Source organism: Vigna angularis, chromosome 7, assembly GCF_016808095.1.
Source record: "Vigna angularis cultivar LongXiaoDou No.4 chromosome 7, ASM1680809v1, whole genome shotgun sequence".
NCBI lineage: Eukaryota > Viridiplantae > Streptophyta > Magnoliopsida > Fabales > Fabaceae > Vigna > Vigna angularis.
In genome coordinates, this window is record NC_068976.1 from 17,192,919 (window position 1) to 17,209,897 (window position 16,979).

At 33.3% G+C, this 16,979-nt stretch overlaps 1 pseudogene; it reads right to left on the minus strand.

Moving 5' to 3' along the window:
• Positions 1 to 8,642: 8,642 nt before the first annotated feature.
• On the minus strand, positions 8,643 to 16,626 carry LOC108337035 (probable alpha-amylase 2; annotated as a pseudogene).
• Between the last annotated feature and the right edge of the window lie 353 nt (positions 16,627 to 16,979).

Genomic DNA, 16,979 nt, shown 5'->3' on the forward strand with positions numbered 1-16,979 from the left:
TTAAAGGTAGGCTAAGTATAGCTGGCTGCTGAATGTTGAATGCTGAATGGCATATTTGGATTTTTATGATAGTAGAAGGGAAGATGAAGAAGATACAAAGAAAAAAGTCCGAAATATAATACTATGAAGAAAGAACATGTCGAAGAAACTGACAAAAGAAACACAACCAGTCAGCTAAACTTTCCACTTTTGTTGTTTTGTTGACTAATGTTGCTTTTCATATGCCTCCAATAATGTTCATCATCATCAAAATATCTGATTCGTCACTCTCCCTCTATGCTATGATCCATATCTAGGTTTAGGAGCACACAACAAGAACTTTCGTCATGCATGGGTGAAAATATACATACACATGTACATATATGTATGCATATATGGGTTGAGAGATTCAGTATAACAACACAATGAGAATCCAATCATGCATATATATACGTAAGAATCTGATTGTGAAACCCACATGGTTCAAGAAAATGTGGAAAAAGCCAAGCACAAGAGCAGTGTTTGAAAAGAGACAGAATACGATGAACATTATACACATTAATGTGACCCCACTTCTTCAACCATCACCTCTTCAACCTTCTTAATGATGCCACTTAATTAACATGTATGTTGTCATATATATATCATCAATATTCAACTTTCAAAAGTTGATTTCGTTGTTCATAGAGAAATAGATTATTAAGTACTCCATAACTACAAATCAAATGTTTTAATCTATAATTTAAAAGAGTGAATAATCTCGAGTATAACGTAATTGAAGTTGTATCCTTAAAAGTGGGTTTTTTCACCCAATGTTTCTTAATTCCCAACTTTAAAATTCTGTCCTTGGAAACTTAATAGGAAGTGAAATAAAAAAATAAAAGTATTTTACTCGTGTGAAGAATAATTTTTTCATGGGCATTAAAAAATATGATATTATTTTTTAAGAGATAGAAATAAATGCACACGTGAGTAATTTAAATGTTTAAATTACATATGGTAGAGATTCCTTTTTTTTAATACATAGTGGAAAATTTGTAAAATTATTACTTGTTACCTACTAGCCAAAGTGCTTCTATACCTCCTATTATTTTTTTATTTCAAAAATATCCTATTTAATTTAAGGTTTAATCATTCACTAAGTCCCTATTTTTGCATGGAATCTCAATTTCGTCCCTTTCTTTCTGAAAATATCAATTGGGTCCCAATTTTATGAAAATTGCAACAAATGGATCCTTTCCGTTAAATAGTGTCAAACGGCGTTACGGTGTGTTTGACGTGGCACGCTGTTGTGGACGTGTTATCTGACGTGCTTGATTCAAGCAGGAGCAGTGGGGCACGTGGAAATTGAATATTTTATAAGTAAGAAGAAAAGAATTTTTCTTCTCCTCTTTCGCCATGGTTCGAGCTCGTAAAGCAGGGAAGCTTCATTCCCTTTTCTCTTTGTCTCACGCTGAACCAAGAACTCAAGCAATGGGAGTTGCGGCGTGCACGGGAAAGTTCTTTCCCTTACTCTTATGGGTTCAAGGCTCAAATCAAAATAGGGAACTTCCCTCTCTTCTTCTCTGATTCCAGCGATTTCTCTTTGGGAGTGGAGATCAGGTTTGGTGGCTCAGGCGCGGTGTTTCCGCGACGTGTGGGTTCGCTCTCTGGCGTCTCTGTGGCGGCGAAGGTCTCTGCTTGTTGGCATTCTCGTGGTGGAGCATGGCGTTCACGTTAGGGTTTCGATTCAGGGATTTTGAGGTTTCTAATTTTGTGATTTTGGGTTGAGTCACGAGGAAGGAGACTACTGCGTTTTGGGGATTTCTGATCATGTTCAAGAATTTTCTTTTAGGTGTTTTGTTCTTGTTTTTCAATCTGCATTTTGAGAAGTTCCATTCTTGTTTCCCAGTTTACTTTTTGAGTGTCAAAATTCTGGTGTGGGAAATCTTGTGCTCTTGATCTAGTCGCGTTTCATTTTGAGATTCCACGTGCCCACTGCTCCTGCTTGAATCAACCACGTCAGATAACACGTCCACAACAGCGTGCCACGTCAAACACACCGTAACGCCGTTTGACACTATTTAACGGAAAGGATCCATTTATTGCAATTTTCATAAAATTGGGACCCAATTGATATTTTCAGAAAGAAAGGGACGAAATTGAGATTCCATGCGAAAATAAGGACTTAGTGAATGATTAAACCTTAATTTAATTTTATTTATCTTTTTTAAAATCTTAAATCTCCCTGCACCTCCTTGCTCCTACACATGCACATATTGCAAAGGGAGTTCCACTCCGTCCAAACTTTCGACAGCCACATAAACGTCCACCGTCGCAGACGCTGCATAGTCATGCTCCTCTGCTGCTGGCAAGATTATGCTATCTCCAATTAGATGCTTCACTTTAAGCTATGCAGGCATGAAAATTTCTAACAGTCACCAATTATACATTGATCACACAAGTTCAAATTCGGAAATAATCTTCACAAAAAGAATAAGAAGGTTAAGTTAAATAAGTCTCCTCTAAGAACGGATTAGAAGTTAGTTTATTTTGCCTCTTTCATCCATTCGACATCATTATTATTATGTTTGTCTGTGCTGTAAAATAACAGGATCAAGGTCCTTTTCAGAAGTATAATTCTCATTTACGTGCAGAGTTATGGGACTTTTGCCTGAATATGATTTTAAAATTTGAATTTAACCGTGCTTTGTCTCTAATAAGTTTCCAGTAGAGGTTGTGCAATAACCCTTAGTGCAGAAAAGGGAAATTGCGGTGGGAAAACAAACATGGGATTATGAGGAACGCATAAAACACTTCTCGAGAGTATCAAAAAAAGAAAATTAATTAACGTGTACTTGATTAAATGCAGACTAGTACAAAAGATCAATAAAATGAAAAGTAATCGAATGAAAATATAATTTTTGCATGATGGTCAGGATGATCCGATTATCAGAGTTACATTCCTCAACTGCAAGGCCAAGTACAGTGTATAAACTTCAGAATTCCAATTCATCATACAATGATATATATCTAACAACGAATAAAGCAAAACTGGATAAAATTATTGTTATGAAATTTGCTATGTTCCCTAGTAAAACAAACAGAAATAAAGTAACATAAAATTGAACATTTGAGAAGGTCCATCCTGTTTAAAACTGTTGTTTGGTAGAGCTCATTTTTTTACTGTGAAGAGTCTTCGATCCAATTTGACTGAAGAGAACAAGTAATAGACGAACCAGAACGAGGAAAGGAATCCAACTCTGCCTGTAGCCAACATGATTGCAAGAACCATGAATAAGGAATATCCCAAGTAAAGAGTTGCAGAAACAGGCCCATTGAGATTCTTGAGGTCAAATACAAGGTAGTTTATGGAGTACAAAAAGATGTATATGACAACAGAACCAGAGACAAAGAATGATTTCCACCACCATCTCCAATCCTCCACACACAGGTGCATGTAGGTTAGAAATAGAGATACCTCGGCACTCACCACCACAAGAAGAATCAAAACAATTAAGAGACATCCAAACACATAGTAAACATGACCCATCCAAATACTGGACATGATGAAGAAGAGCTCAATGAAGGACGAATGTCAACATTTGTGGACTCTCAATTTTTAAACGGATATCAACATCTGTGGACGGATATCGAGATCTGTTTGTCCTTCAATGGATGTCGATATTCGTCCATGGATGTTAACATCCGTTTAAGAATCCAACGCATATTCACATCCGTTTAAATGTTACTGAAGGACAAAAGAGGAATGGGAAGGTGCAGGGAGAAGTGTGTGGTGGTGGAGGGAGTAACTCTCAATTATTATATATCTACGCTGTTTGAGAGAAGTGAATTTGGGCCTTGATGAAGAGCCCTATTCTTTCTTTTCTCCTGGCGACTCCATGGGCCTGCCTGGGGCTATTTCTTTATGCACTCCGTGGATTTAAATACGTACCCCATGGTGATGATGAAGTGTCTAGTTTGTCTTATCATCTCCACTTTGGGTGTTTCACCATGCACCTCCAATTTTTTGAAATATCCCTAATTAATGAGGTAGTTATTCATTAATTTTATGTTTATTGAGAAATTTTGTGCATTGAATGAAGCATTGAAACCCTACACTCCATTTTTCTTGTCACAAAACATGCACCAGATTTCCCCTATCATGAAACATGCACCCCATATCTCATCTATTAAGAAACCCTACATCCCATTAAACCCCATTTGAATATGATAATCTCTTCTCTTTCGTTAATAGTGTTTCTCTCCATTCCATTTCATTTATTTTCATTGAGTGTTTTCCTCTCCACTCCATCTTAATTATTCTCCTTTTGAGTGTGGTCTTTAGAGTTGAGAGAGATTTGAGAGGGTTTATTGAGGCAATTTAGGGTGTTCTAGGCAGCTTCGAGGTGGTGCTTCGACAGGCTTGGCATGCTTCCAGGTAACTGGTGGTGCTATTGGTGGTTGGCATTATTGCTGGGAGATTACTGGAAGGTTGAGAGGTTTTTTTTTAAAGAATTTGTTTCAGGTGCAACAGATATAGAGCACACATGAATTAGATATGGAAATCTGAAAATCACAACATCGAATGTCAATATTCGATGCAAGATGAATCAGATGCTGACATCCCACTACTGCTCCTCACAGTGCTCAACATAGATATCTCGAAGTCAGCTCAGTCTGACTTTAGCACTGTGAGCTACATGTAACTTAGCATAAACTCTCCCTTCATTCACGCCTAAAAGCTTGACAATGGTGCATCGACTTTCTTCAAAGTCTACTTCCTTTAGATTAAAAAATTGACCTAAAACTGGGAGGTGTAGCAAGGATGACACATCATCTAAAGTCACTAACATCTCACCCACGGGGAGATAGAAACTATTGGTCTCGAAATCAAATCTTTCCACAAATGCCAGTAGTATACCCCTATCGACGTAGTCATACGAGATGTCGACTAGATACATCAGACCAGAACCATACACGATGTCTCTAATGCCCTCGTGGCAGGATCCTACTTTGTTTAACTTCTTCCCGTGGAAGATAAATTTGATCTCCCCCGATCCTAAACAATAATATTTAATATAAAATTTATTTCAACTAAACACGGAAGAGACTCGATCGAGGCAAATTATATCAGGCGTGGACGAAATTAGAGCTTTTTAAAATGTAGGACCAACTTGACACACTGCAACGAAACTGAGGACAAAGAAACCAATTAAACCTAAAATATAATATTTATTACTAAAGAACTTGCACGGATTAAAACTAACATGTAGCAATTTTTAATGCAGGGATTCAACTGGCAATCTCATGAAGAACATCACTCGTAGAATTCTTTGGTAACTAAAAATTCCTGAGAGTGCTAAATCAAAATTTTCATTAGTGTTGTTATGATGAGATTCTGTCCAGTAAAGAATACTATCTTTTCTGAATTTGAATCCTCAAGGGATACAATAAAAATAAATCAGAGAAAAACGCAGAACAAGACAGGGATGAGGATGTTACCATCTAGCATATTAATAAGTCAAATGAATAATCATAATTTTAATCCAAAAAACAAGAAAATCCTCTCTAAAAAAATGTAAATGCATATATTATGACTCAAAAGTGTCTACATATGTATTTCGTGCTCCTATATATGGTACAAGTGTTTAAGGCACCTAAAAAACCTTAAAAGAAATCCCAAAGACATCAAGTCCAAAAATAACTTAAAAAATTAAAAACAAAAACAAATTGTTTACAATTAAAATAAAATTATAATTTCTTTAATTTCCTAATTTATTCTTCAATTGTATTCAAGATCTTTAAATTTCTTTTTTCATAGAACATTATAAGATTCAACGAGACAAGTTTTGATCTTTGACTTTGTCATAGATCCTTTGAACTGCAAATGTTATTTTTCAGGAGATAGTCCTCTATCAGGTTGCAACCACCGAATGATTCATTCTTACCTCAAGGTTACATAGTTTAAAAGTTGATAGTGATGTTTTTATTATTTTTTTCAAATATCTTGAAAGTTAATTTTCTTATAACATTTTCTCTAAATCAGTCTTAGAAAATGACACTCACTTAGATATTTCTGGATAAGCTTTTGGTGTTTTTTCATATCACTTAAACCTTACAATATATAAGATTAACATTAGATCTTTCATCTACAACCTATAATGTTCCCAATAATGACTATAAAACATAAGAGAGTAATTTCCTAACCCTTTATGCAATAAACACTATCACTCTTAATTAATAATTATTTGATAACTTAATTTAAGTTTATTCCTACAAAACAGGTTACACCCAACATAACCTTTATTCTTTAAATACTAAATATGGTTCTAAGGATCAATTAAGAGTTCTGTTTCAAAAGATGAAGCAATATAGAGTTAGATCAATGATTGACATTGTCATTAATCATTGTACTGGCACTATTAAAGGACATAGAGAAATATATAATTGATTCGATGGCATTCCTTTAGCATCGGATGAACGTGTTGTTACATCATGTACAAGAGATTTGGAAAGATAAGTAAACTTTATTCTAAGATTTTTTTATTAGATCTGGATTTTAAATTGTACTTGATTCCTATTATTATATTCTTGACTTGTTTATTTCAAGGAAATCAAAACAATAGCAACAAACGTTTTAATGGATTTATCAACATTGATCATACACAACAATTTATAAGAAAGGATATATTTAACTAGCTTCGCTGATTACGCCATGATGTGGGTTTCGAAAATTTTCCGTTTGATTATGTGCGGAATAAGATATTTTGTCACATTAATTAGTGTAGTGCATTGTCTGTTTATTTTTTCTTAACCATGTTATATACCTTTGATCTGTGTTGTTTATATAGGTTTTCAACAAAATACATGAAGGAATATATTGAAGGAGCAAAACTTGTGTTTTCTGTTGGAGAGTATTGGAATGACTATAATTCCAAGAATTCTTATTTAGACTATAATCCAGTAAATAATTTTCCGTTAATTTTGAATTTTCTAAATATTACTATCAATTTTGCATTTTAGACTTTAGTATGCTATTAATCTTGAATGTGTTACTATTCTTTTATTATTCGCAAATAGTCATAGACAATGTATAATCAATTGGATAGATGGTACGAGATAACTTTCAATTTCCTTTGATTTTACTACAAAAGGAATTATCCAGGTATTTTGCACTTAGTTGTTACTGAATAAGTAGATTTCTGCATGCCAATTGATCTTCTCGTTTAAATTTGTACAAAGCTGTTAAAAGAGAGTTTTGGCGACAAGAAAAGCCTTCATATGTGATTGGGTGGAGGGTATCAAGATCGACGCCGAATAAATGTAACAGATCTTGATGCGCTCCATCTGATCACACCTGAAGCCTTTTCTTGACGCCAAAACACTGTTTTAACAGCTTTATACAAATTTAAACGAGAAAATCAATTGACATGCAGAAATCAACTTATTCAATAGCAACTAAGTGCAAAATACCTGGAGAATTCCTTTTGTAATAAAATCAAAGGCAGTTGAAAATTGTCTTGTACCATCTATCCAATTGATTATACATTGTCTATGACTATTTGCGAATAATAAAAGAAGAGTAGCAAGTTCAATACTAATACCATACTAAAGTCCAAAATACAAAATTGATAGTAATGTTTAGAAAATTCAAAACTAAGCAGAAATTATTTACTTGAATATAGTCCAAATGAGAATCTTGGAGTTATAGTTAAGAAAATGTTCTTTCACATATTTTGTTCCCTCAATATGTTCTTTCACATATTTTGTTAGACATAAGGTATATAATATTGTTAAGAAAATATAAACAGACAATGCAATATACTAATTAATGTCACAAAACATCATAATACCTCACATAACTAAACCAAAAATCTTCAAAACTCACGTCATGACGTAACTAGCGAAACCAGCTAAGTATATCATTTCCTATAAATTCTTGTATACGATCAAATAATATAATAATAGGAACGAAGTACAACTTAGAATCAAGATCTAACAAAAAAAATATTTTATAATAAAAGTTACGCATCTTACCAATCCTTTTGTACATGATGTAATAGCACGTTCATCTCATGCTAAAGGTATGTCATCGAATTGATAATATATTCCTCCATGTCCTTTAGTAGTGTCAGTATCATGATTAATGATGATGTCAGTCATTGATCTAACTCTATATCGATTCATCTTTTGAATCAAAACTCTCAACTGATCTCATAACCATATTTAATATTCAAATAACATCAACTTTTCTTGGAAATATATTTGTCATAAACAAATAAAAAGTGATCCCTTAGCATTAAATAAGAGAAGTAATTCAACTACATGCTCAAGTGGTCCCTTAACATTTTATCGAACATTACATGTGCTACTACATGACAAAAAATGATTGTACTAAGATGTTCCCTAAGTGGGTCACAGTCAATACAAAATACATTAAACATATCACATGCCTACACTAAAACTTCAATTGCTACTAGCTTGAGACCCTAAAACTTGTGAAGCCAGTATTCTTGTGGATGTTCTTCATCATTTGCCATTCTATCTTCTTCACTATTATCTAGATTTTCTTCAGCTGAAGCTTCAACTTCCCCCTCAACCACATTCCCATCTTCTTGTTCCTCATCAACATAAGGTTGTTCCTCACCAGCATAAGCCTCTTCCTCGACCATTTCGAACTCTTATACATCCACATTAACCTCTTCCTGTTCCTCACCAGTATAAGCCTCTTCTTCAACCATTTCGACCTCTTCTACATCCACATTAACCTCTTCCTGTTCCTCAACACCATAAGACTCTTCCTCAACCATTTTGACCTCTTCTACATCCACATTTACCTCTTCCTACTCCTTAACACCATAAGCCTTTTTCTCAACCATTTAGACCTCTTCCTCATGCACATTAACCTCATGCTGACCCACATTTACCTCTTCCTCCATCTCGTGTATGTGTCCTACATCTGCCTCTTCAGCAAAAGTAAGAAACTTAACTTCAACTGTCTCACTAAGAACATGTTGCACATAGATTTCAACCTCTTCGTTATTTTCCTCTTGCAAAGTAAATTGTTTTCGTGTCATCACTCAGTATTCTGAGATTGTTCATCAACCTTTGTTTGGATCTCTTCCACCATAGCTTAAACTCTGCATCATATTTGAATTCTTTAACAATTCCCACTACTTCAAAATACGACCACCGATCGGGATCAACTTCTTTTATAACGTGTACCTCTCCAACATATTGCAGTCCATTATTGTTAACGAACTTCCCCATGAGATGTAAAGACACGTCGAAAACCATTTATACACCTACATTGTAACATCAACATTTTATGCCCAAATAACACCAACCCTAAACGAAAAATAAAAGCAAAATATTACCTTGCTTGCTTATGCATTTTTTTCACACTGACTACAACAACCATCGCAACCACACCAAGCACCGTTACCACAAATTGATGGATAAAAAACGTAATTTTGCTTGATTAATGATAACTAAAGAACCCTAACTTTTCAAGTAAACCCCTTTTTTGAGTTTCATACAAAAATAGAAACATGACACAAAGTGGACAAATAAGTAAACCCCTTTTTTTAGTTTCATACAAAAATAAAAACATGACACAAAGTGGACAAATAAGTTGGTATCATACATAACACACTATTAGTCACATCAGATTAAATTTAATATAATTATTTTTCGAAGACTAAATATTAGAGTTTTTAAGGTAAATGATCAAAGTAAAGCAAAGTTTGGACTAGAAGCAAAACCCAAAAACGTTTAATACTTGAAAGATTAAAAACATATTTAACCATTTAATAAAAAAATTCCAAATAACATAATTGAAAAATAACTTCAATACGTTGTTGAAAAATAATTTTAAATACTAGATTGAAAAATATTACAACCTAAGTCTATTGTATATAATCTCAAGTAATAAAAATTTTAAAAGAATGTGTTTGGTTTAAAAAAAATATATAATTAATGTTGACAAAAAATCTTATTAATCAGTTAGAAAATAACTTTAGTCTAATATTAACAGTAAAATAACCTTAATAATATAAGTTGAAAAATAAATACAAATAACAAAATTCGGACTTAATAGACAACGCTTAGCTATTAATTTTTTTTTGAAAAATAGGTTTTCTCTTGCACCCGTTCTTTTATTCGTGCATTCTCCATTGCTTCTCCTACAAGATTCTCCTTCGCATTCTCATTTGCTTCCCCTGCAACGTTCTCTGCGATCTTGTTTGGTTCGCTGTGTTCCCCTTTGCAGGATTCTTTTCAATGCCAGCCCTACCTTGCTCTCTCAACGACAACCCTGCATCCCATCTCAATGACAACCTTGCATCTCATCTTTGCTTTAAGTAAGACCTCAATTTATTCTAAAAAATATTTAATCTCTGCGGGTTTATGACAATTAGACTTATTGTGTTTGCCAATTAAAAGATCTATATGCATATTTAATATTTTTTCTTTATAACATTTTAATTTAGTGATTCAGTTCAAAAATCAAAACTAAAGGGCAATGCAAGACTATAACTAATCAATTTCCAAAGCCATTCGTCTCGGTTCCTCTTCATCACAAGATAACTTGGGATCTAAGATTTCTTCTGTCCCTGAGCTACAGGAGCAGCTCCTTGAAATAAATTTTAAAAAAAAGTATAAAATATAAATCCACAATAAAAGAAAGGCTATTGAAAACCCTGATTTGATTAATGTCTTACAAATATAAAGATAAGTTGCCTAGATTTTCTATAAACTGCTGAGGATGTATCATGCGATCTCTCAATGATTAGCATGCAGTCACAAAAAGAGATTTTGTATCACTGAAAATAAACACGAAAACTAAGGTTTTCTGTTATCACTAAACATAAATTATAAAAAGCAAAGATGCACATGATTGAGACACAATTCTAGAGGATGAAAAACAAACCTTATGCCACACAGCATAGTTGTGGCCAGATGTTGAAAGTGTCCATCCCAGGACACCACAAACCCTCTCCAATCTTCATAGAGAGCTTTTCATCTATCACGACAGAATAGAGGTCATGTTTGGCCTCTATAGTTCTGACAGCAGATGTACTCTTAATCCCAAATTGTTTGCGAATGTTAATCTGCAGTTTCAATGTTAGAGGTTGTTTATAAAATAAAAGAGAAAGAAAAACCTATCTTATATACCAATTTCACGATTGATTGCAGATGTGCGTTCTCCCCATACAAGTGGTCACAAATACTGTTGGTATTCCTGGATGGGTCAATATATATACATATTCCTGCATAAAACAAAAGAATTTAAATGTTACTATATTACTTAATATGAAGATGAACATGCTTGAAATTTTACTAAATTTTACTTTTTGACAGAAGATACAGATAAATAACTTTAGGAATGTCAAGGTGTAGTAACAAACAGAAAACAAATATAGAAATAGATTGTCAAACTATTTAACATAATGACCATACTTCTAAGATACTGATGCCAAAAATAAAATACCTCCATAATATGGTCTTTCGGGAATGGCCAATGATTCTGCGAGAGTGAAGAACACAAGTTACAAAATGTAATAGAACATGATTATGTAATGAGAGTACATGGCTTAATGCCAATTAATTGTACCTGGCTTGAGCCTGTGTCATGGTTATCAAGAACCGTAACAGATCTTGATGCCCACCACCCCATCACACCTGGGGGCTTTCCTTGAGCATCACGAAGCCGCCAAAACTCTCCTTTAACCGCTTCATACAAATTAAAACAAGAAGATCAATTGGCATGCAAAAATCAACTTATTCAGTACCAACTAAGTACAACATACCTGAAGAATTCCTTTGGTAGTAAAATCAAAGACAGTTGAAAGCTATTTAAGTTTATTACTACAAACATGTTACACCCCTCAAAACCTTTATTCTTTAAATACTAGATATGGTTCGGAGGATGAGTTAAGAACTTTGCTTCATAAGATGACGCAATATGAAGTTAGATCAATGACGGATATTGTTATTAATCATCGCTGTGGTACGACAAAAGGACATGGAGGAATGTACAATAGATTCGATGACATCCCTTTAGCATGGGATGAACATGCTATTACATCATCTTCGGGAGGATTGGTAAGATGAGTAACCTTTATTCTATAACATTCTTTTTGTTAGATCTTAATTCATACTTGGTTTGTATTATTATATTATTGACTTGCTTATTTAAGGGAAATCCAAACACTGGCAACAAACTTTTTCATGTATTTCCTAACCTTGATCACACAAAAGAATTTGTAAGAAAGGACATACTTAACTGGTTTCGTTGGTTAAGTCATAATGTTGGTTTTGAAGATTTTCGATTTGATTTTGTGAGAGGGTAAGATATTATGTGACATTAATTAGTGTATTGCAGTGTCTGTTTATTTTTTTCTTAATCATGTTATATACCTTTGGTCTGTACTGTTTATATAGGTTTTCAGCAAAATATATGAAAGAATATATTGAGGGAGCAAACCCTTTGTTTTTTGTTGGAGAGTATTGGGATGACTGTAACTATCAACATTCTTATTTGGACTATAATCAAGGTACTTCTGCTTAATCTTAAATAAATAATTTTTAGTTAGTTATAAATTTTCTAAACACTACTATCAATATTTGCAGACAGTCATAAACAAGATATAATTAACTGGATAGATGACACGGGACAACTTTCAACTCTTCAACAGAAAACAAAGGGTTTGTTCCCTCAATATATTCTTTCACATATTTTGCTGAAAACCTATATAAACAATACAGACCAAAGATATGTAACATGATTAAAAAAAAATAAACAGACAATGCAATACACTAATTAATGTCACATAATATCTTACCCTCTCACAAAATCAAATCGAAAATCTTCAAAACCAACGTCATAACGTAACCAGCGAAACCAATTAAGTATGTCTTTTCTTACAAATTTTTTTGTGTGATCAATGATAGGAAATCCAGGAAAAAGTTTGTTGGCAGTGTTTGGATTTCCCTGAAATAAACAAGTCAAAGAATATAATAATACGAACCAAGTATGAATTAAGATCTAACAAAAAGAATGTTATAAAATAAAGATTACTCATCTTACCAATCCTCCCAAAGATGATGTAACAACATGTTCATCCCATGCTAAAGGGATGACATCGAATCTATTGTACATTCCTTCATGTCCTTTTGTCGTACCACACCGATGATTAATAACAATATCCGCCATTGATCTAACTTCATATTGCTTCATCTTATTATGAAGCAAAGTTCTTAACTCATCTTCTGAACCATATCTAGTATTTAAAGAATAAAAGTTTTGAGAGATGTAACATGTTTGTAGTAATAAACTTAAATTAAGAGTTATCAAATAATTATTAATTAAAAGTGGTAGTGTTTATTGCAAAAGGAAAGAAAAGGTTAGGAAGTTACTTTTTTTTATGTTTTATAATCATTATAATGAATTATTTGTAATAATTGAAAGTATTATGGGTTATAGATAAAGATCTAATGTTAGTGTAAGGTCAGAGTGATATGAAAATACACAAGAAATATATTCAGAAATATCTAAGTGAGTTAGTGTCATCTTCTAAGATTTAGAGAAAAAGTTATAAGAAAATTAACTTTTAAAATATTTGAAAAAAATAATAAAAACATCACTGTCAACTTTTAAAGTACGTAACCTTCTGGTGAAAATGAGTCATAAGATGGTGGTAACCACACGGATGAAAATCCTGATTTAGCAATCTCAGGAATTTTAGTTCCTAAGAAATTCCACAACTTCTGATGTTGTTCATGAGATTTCCAGTTGAATCCCTGCATTAAAAATTGTTAGATATTAATTCTAATCCGTGCAAGTTCTAGTGATAAATACTATATTTTATTTTGTGGAGAGAGTATTAGTTTTCTAAGATAATGAAGTTTTACTATTATATAACAACGGTGGATCATACTAACACCAAAGAAGAAATAACAAAGAGGATATATGAAGGTGATCTTAGACACCAACAATCCTAGAACAGGATATGATGGTAAGTAATCACAGTGAGTTGTATAATCACACCAGTCTACATGATTTGGTCACATGGGTGGGTAAAGAAAAAAAAATTCACATAACAAAATGTCAATAGGACATGGACAAAGACCAATACATGGGTAAATTTTTAAGGTAAAAAATATTATGCAATATTTTTTGGTATGACAAAAAATTATAGAAAATATCCAAACAAGTGAAAGTGATTAAAGTTTACCTGAAAAATTAATTCGTTTCCCTAGGTTATAAGATTACCTTATCACAAATCAACAATAAAGATTAATTAATAAACTAATAATCTCAAATACAATAAAATGATTGCAGTAGACTATGAAATTTTACATAATACCAAAAGATAACCACAACAAAACAAAATTAAATATAAATTATTTCACTCAAACCGATGAATATAGATTAAAACATTACTATAACATGATAAAAATGATATTTTATACCAGATATAATATTTCACTATTCAAAAGCAACCACATTAGCACCAAAGTAAATTCCAATCATTCCAATGATCATGTTCACATATAATTTTAGCCCCGTAATATCTCCAATAATGAAAACAGAACTAACACCCACTCATTGGAAACAAACTAGTATATAAAAGAAATTCCAAGTTTCCACCACTGAATCATGCTTTGCTTCTTAATAATCAATTTAACACATAATAATCCATATATTGCTTAACATTACAGTATATTTAAACATATCCTTCCTAATTATAATTTATAAAACACTTAATAAAATACAAATAGTTATTCCACCAATTTATAATACATCAACCATCAATTCTATAAAACGTGACCTTAATTCAAAAGGTACTGCAGCTTGTCAAACAATTTCTGAACGAAACAACCAATATCCCATTCTTAATTCAATATCAATATTTTAATATTAAAAGTGATCCTTGCATCTGTTTTCCATTATCCAGACCTTTTAACATTACAACTCCATTCAATAATATTATATATATTACCCCTAAAAGTGTTCACAAATCTATAACACTAAAAAGAGCTCAATAAACATCTCTATATACCTGTGAATTACAAAAACTCATACCATCACGTCTTTAAAACACTCTGCCAATTTTATTTGTTACACTGCTATATATATAATCCAACCAAAAAAATGCACATAACCACCATAAATTTCCACTCCATATACTCATTAATAACCAAGACCCACCTAAAACATCCTCGCATATCATCCTTCTCGTCTTTAGAATGCCACAATACCATTAATATCAACATACCCATTATTTCATACCAACCAGAACAATGCCAGCTCAAACATAGGATCAATTTTTCTCTTTGTAACCAAAGCATACATTACTTCTAATTTTCCAGCTTATTATCATCTCAATTATAAAACCCAACTAAAATAACCAAAACACATAGTACTCCTATTTTTCCAAAATCACATTTTTAACAATTTAACCACTTAATAATAAAACCAATCCTACTCGCAAGACAAAAATGAATAGCAAGAACACCGAAATAAACACATTCAGTTTAGATGTTCATCATTTTTTCTTTCTATAACTACTTCAACCTACTACTGAAACACAACCCAACCACGTTCAGACGTTTAAACCCATTTCTCCTTATCACCTTTCTCTTTTATTTGAACTAAAATAGAGCATAGTTCCAGAACAACCTAAAAAAACGAAACAAGAATCAAACAACAAACACCAATCTCACAGATAACCACCAACTTCACAGATAATTTCATCTAAACAAAATTAAACGAACTAGCTCCCCATACCTGGAACTTAGTTTGTCTTCTCCAGAAACGCACCTCCACCAAACCCCGTAACTTCACGCGTCCTGTACTCAAACCGAAACGCTTCATAGCTTGCACCCTCTCTTCTTCTCACTCTTAAGCTTACTAGATCCTTGCTTTTTGTGCCTCCACCATTCTCCCACAGAAGCGAACACATTGAATTGGAGCTTGAAGTGGTCGCTAGCTCGAATGGCGGCAGAGTCGAGCGCCTGAAGCGTGCCCTGCGAGACCTTGAAGCTGCTATCCTTCAAGAGATTGAGGCATCATTGACGAGCAAAGTGACTTAGGCAGAGGCTCCTCCTAGCAGATAGATAAGCACTTTGTCAGGGCAATCACCACTCCAATTCCAACAATAAAGATGAAAGCCAAAATAGATCACAAATATGAATAAGCCAGAATACACAAAAATAGCACCCCGAAAATAGTAGTCCTCATTCAGAACAAAACTAACAACCTAAAACTGATTTTATTACCTTTCAAAATGGGGGAACGAGGTAACTCAACCGCCACTACAACTAAGGACGGAACGGCCACTACCGCAGCAAAGGACTCGACGACCACCACAACTCAGAACGAACCGACGACCGAAACGGCAACAGCGACCGCAACGACAACAACGACCGCAACAGCGACACAGATGAACCCTAGATGACGACGGAGACCACGAAATGATGATGAGCAGCGTTGCAGGAGATGCGTTCGTTGCAAGGATGAGCTACATTGCGGGAGTTGAGGAGAAATGAGGACGAGCTGCGTTCCGTGAAAAGTTTTAGGGAAAAGATGAGAGGTGCCTATGAAGGGAAATGGAGAAATGTGAGAAAGAACAGTGGAAATTGTATTTTAGTCCAGGGAGGTGAAAAACCTCTGCATAAAACAATTAAAACTCTCATTGTTATCAGCGTTTAAATAATTCTTTTTAACTATCTTAAATAATTTGTGGAGGATTTTCATAAATCTCACAAAAATAACTTTCGCAAAATAACAATTTTTTTTAGTGACTTTTGAATTGAAAATAGCTTTAAACAATTTTTTTGTACATAAATTTCATCTTTTATTATATATTTTTATTTAAATAAAACAATAATAAAAACATATAATAAAAAACTTATGGAGAAATAATAGATTTAGAAAAATTTGAGTGTAAAGGAGGAGTTAAAACAGTGGAGATTGTATTTTAATTTAGGGAGGTGAAAAACCTCTTCATAAA